Here is a 5,925-nt window from a genome sequence, read left to right on the forward strand (position 1 = left end):
ATAGTCCTGGTATGAAATGAGGGTCTGAAGTTATGAGAGTGTTCATCATCTTTGACCATACATTTCCATCCTTCCATTTCTCCAGAACTAATTCTCTTGACCTCCAGTATTCCTCCTTGAACAAAGTAACTTATTACTTGTTGACTGTTTCTCCCAGTCTGTTATGCCTGTTCTGACCTTCCTTCCCTTTTTCTTTTTGCCCCTCTTGATTTTTTCTCCTTTCCTTTTCTTTCCTGTTTCTGTCTTTTCTCTTCATTCTTCACAAATTCTTTCATCCCTCCCTCTCAGCAGAGAAACTCACCTTATATTTGACTGGAAAAAGCATCCATGTGAGCTCCCTCAACTGACCTCTTCTGCTCTCCTTCCTTTTCCCTTCCCCTATTCTCTCTTTTTTGCTAGTCTCTGATGAAAAGGTGGCTTTTCTTGTCAAAACTCATCCTCTGCTTGTGTTGTCCTTTTGATTAACATCTCATCTTCAAATTCTTCCCCTGCTACCTATCAACATATTCAAAACTTTCCCATCCTTAAAATTCCCACCATTTTACTCCAGTATCAGGTTCTTCAGGTTTTTTTTTTCACTTTTGTATGACCCTTTATAATACCATTTGGGGTTTTCTTGGCAAAGATACTGGAAATGATTGCCATTTCCTTCTCCAAACCCTAATATCATCATGACAACTCTGAAAGAACTAGGCATACATTCCTGTGTGAGTGACTAACTTTAAAAAAAAAAAAAAAAAACACTGATGTGTTTAATCCTTTCAGAACTGGAAACATTCAAACAAAATCTCCTCTTTCCAGTGCAGACAAAAACCTATATTTCTGTGATTTGGAGTTGGTCTGCTTGGGCACACACTTCTCATGAACTTTGAGCAAGTCATTTAAACTGGTCCTAGTTTCCTCCTCTGTAAAATGAAGGGGATTACACAAAATAACCTCTAAAGTTCTTTCCAATTACAAATCTTCAATCCCTTCCAGCTAGTCTTGTTGCTCTCTTTAATAGTCAAAGTCCATGGAAAAACTGTCTAAATTTTTTTGTTTTGATTTTCTGAGCTCTCACTCACTTTTCAACCCTTTATATTCTTCCTTATGACCCTCACGACTCAGCTGAACCTTTTCTCTCCAAAATTACCAATTGTTAAAACGTGACATATTCTCAGTCCTTTTCCTTCTTGAATTCCTTTTGACACTGTTGACCACCCTTCTCCTCCTGGACATTATCTCTAGGCTTTTGTGACATTGCTTTCAATCCCTATATGATCACTCTTCAGGCTCCTTTGTTGAGTCATCCTCTATGTCCCAAGAACAGCTAGGAGGTGTTGTGAATAGAGCACTGAACTTGGAGTCAGGAGTCTGGGAGTTCTGAATCCAACCTCAAACACTTGATACTAGCTGTGTGACTTGGGCAAGTCACTTAATACTGATTGCCTCAAATCCAGGGTCATCTCCAGCCATCCTGATTCATATCTGGCCACTGGACTCAAATGGTTCTGGAGAAGAAAGTGAGACCAGTGACTTAGCACAGCACAGCATCCCTCACTCAGATACAATTCATGTGCTTTTTATGGCATCAGCTCCCTTGATGTCATGGTCTTCTTTGAGAATCAAGTACAAACAACAACATCATCATCATCATCCATATCCTATCTGCTAACTAAAGAGGTCTCCAGAGGTTCTGTCCTAGGTCCTCTCTCGGTTTTTTTTTAATCTCCATCCCCTCTCTTGGTGTGATTTCATCAGCCCCCACAGGCTTAATTATCACCTTTTAAAATTAGCCTTTCCTAAATGGATCTGCCTTTCTTGACTCAGTGACCAATTCTCTTAGATACGAGGCATAATGGGAATAATAACTGACTTTGGAGTCAGAGGACCTAGTGTTAAATCTTATCTCTGTGAGATATTGAGCAACTGACAACCTCCTTTGGCCATAGCTTCCTTCTCACTGTAAGGAAAGGTAATAAGGGAATCCTCTACCCTCTCATCTTCTCATATGCCATGTGCCTACTTGGCTTGGCTCCTAGGCCACTTCCATTGGCTCATTACTGAGGGATTTTCACTTTGGAAAGACATCACAACTCTTTATTGGTACTTTTAGACCCTGTGATGTTGTGATGGAAGGAGTTTTAATCTAAGAATATCAGTCACAGAGCCAAGAAGGACAAATCTCAGAAAGGGCTAACTTTTTTTTTTAATTTTTTTTAAGGGCTAACTTTTAAAGGACTTCCCTCTTTTCAACTCTCTTCTTCCTGTCTTCTTAAATAATATGACTTGGCTCTCCATTGGACTTGGTGGGAGGGATGTCTTTCTCTTTACCCTTTTCTTCCCCATTGGTATGGCAGCAATGAGCACATGATAGATGTACTTGTCCTGGTATACCTGAAGATCACCTTCAAGCATGTGGCTGACTCTTCTGCTCTATTTCTTTTCCAGAGACTAGAGATCTGAGATGGTGATTACTAGCCTTGGTGACAGCCTTGTGAGTTTGAGAAAGCAGGAGCTCCTGGGCCTGGGTACTAGTTGCTCAAAAGGAAGTACGCCTGATGCAGCTTTTTTCCTTAAGAAAACCACACAACCAGTATTTTTCTAAAGAAATTCTGAGCAAATGAAGCCCCCTCCCCCCTTCAAGCATCTGGAAAACAACCTGAACTGTGGGAGAGGAATGAGGGGGCTGCTTTGGAAAACAGGAGTAACAAAGTACCATCTACTTCAAACACAGATTTCCAGTCATTGTCCCTGGTTGGTTCCAGGGAAGGGAAAGCTGAGATTTTAAGGAGTGGGGGGAGAGAAAGGAGGTGTGCAAAGCTGGAAGCAGAACTGTACTGAAAATGTCGCCAATGCCAACAAACATGGAAGGGACTGAAGAAGGGAGAGGAAAAATTACACTTTCATCACCCTCTGACCAGAGCTTTCTTAGCCAAGGGGCCAGAGCTGGGGAGGAGGAGAGGCCACTATCCGAGAGGTAGGGATGGGGTGGGGGGGTGAGACTGGAAGGGAGGAGGAGAAACAAGGAAGTTCCCCAAATCACCTCTAACTGGGCCCAAATTGACTAAGCACGATTAGGCAAAGGGAATCCTGGGGCTAATGGAAAAAAACCAAGCATCTTCCTCCTGGTCTAAGCCTCCCCATCCCCCTTCCTTTCCTCCCCAACATTCCAGACTCCCCAGCCTCAGGCATTACTGGTCACAGCTAGAGGAGGAGTCATCAGACCCTGCCTTAGAACCCTCCAGTCCAGCCCAGTTGTATTTTCCTACTTCAGAAAAGGCAGATAGGAGGCAGGATTGAACTTCCTATTTATTAGGAGATAAAGTTGACCACCACCCTGGTTTGATTATTCATCACCTGGACCAATGACTGCAATAGTCCCCCCTCCCCAATCCATGCTCCATTCCACTGCCAGAACAAAATTCCTAACAAAATTCCTGGTCTGAATGAATCATCTCCTGGCTCAAAAAGCTCCAGAGACTCCCTGTTTCCTCTCAGATCAAATACTAGCTCCTCTGTTAGGTATGAAGCCCTTCACAATCTGGTCCCTACCTACCTTTACAAGCTTATTTCATATTCCGTTTCAGTCATCCATTTCATATTACTCTGCTTCATTCAGTTTACACACAATCTACAAGTCTGGTCAAACCCAGGAGCTGGTTCCTTCCCATCTCTAGGCTCCATGCTTTTGCAGCTATCCCTCATGGCTGGAATGCTCTCCTGAATCACCTCTGCCTCTTAAAGCCCTAGTCTCTTTCAAAGTTCAGTTCAAATGCCACTTCCCTCAAAAGGCCTTTCCTAACACCCTCAGCTGCCAGTATTCCCTCCATTACCTGATATAAATGCTGTATTTACTTATGCATATACCTATCTCCATCCATAGAACATTACATCCTGGTTGACAAGGAATGTTTCATTTTTGCCTTTGTATCATCCCTGGTGCCTAGCAAACTCCCTAGCACATAATGGGCCTTTATGAATGCTTGTTTATTGACTTTATGTCATTCCCTCCATCCTATAAACTCATTCACAATAAGGAGATTGTGATTAGTTACCACAGTGGTGGTTGGAGAAGAAGCTAATGTGGGTAGTGGTCAACCCAAAGTAATGAAATGCTAAAAAAAAAAAAATAGGATGTTGGGCATTGAAGTGATATTTTTGGACAGTAAAAAAAACAGTGAATCTTGGGAATTATCTTTTCCCTTCTTCCCACAACTCTTACCCTCTTGCACAAGTAGAAGGGAGGGATCTCTTCCACACAAACAGCTGGTACTTCAAAAGAAACTTAAGGAATGAATGAGGAAGTGTCTTCAGGAAATTTAATGAGTCACCAGAAGGTCCATCCTTCCCCAAGAACCTGCAATTTGGGATGTCAGCTCCTAATATGGGTCCTTTCTTCAATAGAAATTATGATTCTGATGGTTGGCTAGTTGGCTGTTTCCAGTATACCCCTCTCCCCAAACTGGTCCCATTCCACCACCCACACCAAATATGACCATTTCTCTCTTTTTTTTTAATAAAATAATTCTGTTTCAGTCATCCAGTTCAAGTTGTCCCCAAACTAAGACTGGGAATGCACTAAAGGACCGCTGGCGTTGGCTGTGAACATTCCTTTGACCCGCTCTCGTCTCCAACCCCTCTTGGCCCCACACTCCTTTCTCCACTGCCCCCTGCCCTTTCCCACTCACATTCCCAATACAGCTGCTTCTTCTTTCACAGATGTTCATAGATAGATACTGGCTTCTCTTTCTGTCTCACACACAAAGACCAGACACAGTTTCTGCCACATTGAGACCCCATCTGGAAAGTTCAAGTTTGGCCCGGTGTTATGCCTCTGGAGCAGCTGGAACTTCTGGCCCTTCTGACTCTCGTCCAAGGAACCAGGGTTCCTCAAGAACCACCTCCACAGCACAATAGACAGTCCCTCCTTCCCTCTGGAGTTTCGAAGTCCTCCCCGAACCCCTAGCCTGGGTGAGGGTGTCCTCCCCGATTCTCAAGCAACAGTGGCCGAGGAAATTCCACAGAAAGAAGCCCCGGGGCTTCTCGATTGTGGAGGGGAGGGAGTTCTGCGAGTGTCTGGCTGGGGCCGGATTAACTAGCTCTTCTCCGTCATTAACCCCCCCCTTTGATCAGCAGCACCCCAGTTTGGCTTGAACTCATTCCCAAACAAACAAGAAGCCCATCGGGGGCAAATATCTCTGCCCCTCTGCGGGGGGGGGGGGGGTCCAGATTGGAGCCATCCACTCCTCTGACCCCCCAAAACAACCGCCAGAGAATAAGGGAGGGAGGTTGGTTCAGGGAGCGGAGGGGTGACTAGTGGAAAGAGAGATCTCGAATCCTCGTGGGAAAACCTGTTTGAATCCACTGATCCTGGGACCCCCGCCCTGTCCCGGGGAAGGGTGGCAAACCCCGCCACCGCCCACTTGGCCGCCCCACCCCCCGTCCTCACTCCGGGGGTGTTCGGGGCAGCCGGAGGCTCCGGCCGGAGAAGGGGGGCGGCGGCCCTCGGGCTCCCCCGCCCCGCCCCCGCCCCCTTACCTGGGGATCTGGCACCGGGGCCGAACCGCTCCACTCGGGCTCAGGCGGCGTTGGCGGGGGCGGGGCGGGAGGGCGAGAGGAGGGAAAGCCTGTGGGCGGGGCCGGGGCGGGGCGGGGCGGGGCGGGAGAGCGAGAGGAGGGAAAGCCTGTGGGCGGGGCCGGGGCAGGGCGGGGCGGGGCGGGGCCGGGCCGGGGCGGGGCGGGAGGGCGAGAGGAGGGAAAGCCTGTGGGCGGGGCCGGGCCGGGGCGGGGCGGGAGGGCGAGAGGAGGGAAAGCCTGTGGGCGGGGCCGGGCCGGGGCGGGGCGGGAGGGCGAGAGGAGGGAAAGCCTGTGGGCGGGGCCGGGGCGGGGCGGGGCGGGGCGGGGCGGGAGGGAGAGAGGAGGGAAAGCCTGTGGGCGGGGCCG

The 5,925-nt window shown here is 47.8% G+C and overlaps 1 long non-coding RNA gene across 1 annotated transcript; it reads right to left on the reverse strand.

Annotated features, from left to right (window-relative positions):
- Positions 1–2,620: 2,620 nt before the first annotated feature.
- Positions 2,621–5,636, reverse strand: LOC141494702 (uncharacterized). The gene is made up of 3 exons (XR_012470543.1): positions 5,521–5,636; positions 4,671–4,782; positions 2,621–4,339 (listed from the first exon to the last, which is right to left on the reverse strand). It is a non-coding gene; the product is annotated as an uncharacterized LOC141494702 (long non-coding RNA).
- Positions 5,637–5,925: the final 289 nt, after the last annotated feature.

The sequence above is a fragment of the Macrotis lagotis genome, chromosome 8 (assembly GCF_037893015.1).
Source record: "Macrotis lagotis isolate mMagLag1 chromosome 8, bilby.v1.9.chrom.fasta, whole genome shotgun sequence".
Taxonomy (NCBI): Eukaryota; Metazoa; Chordata; class Mammalia; order Peramelemorphia; family Peramelidae; genus Macrotis; species Macrotis lagotis.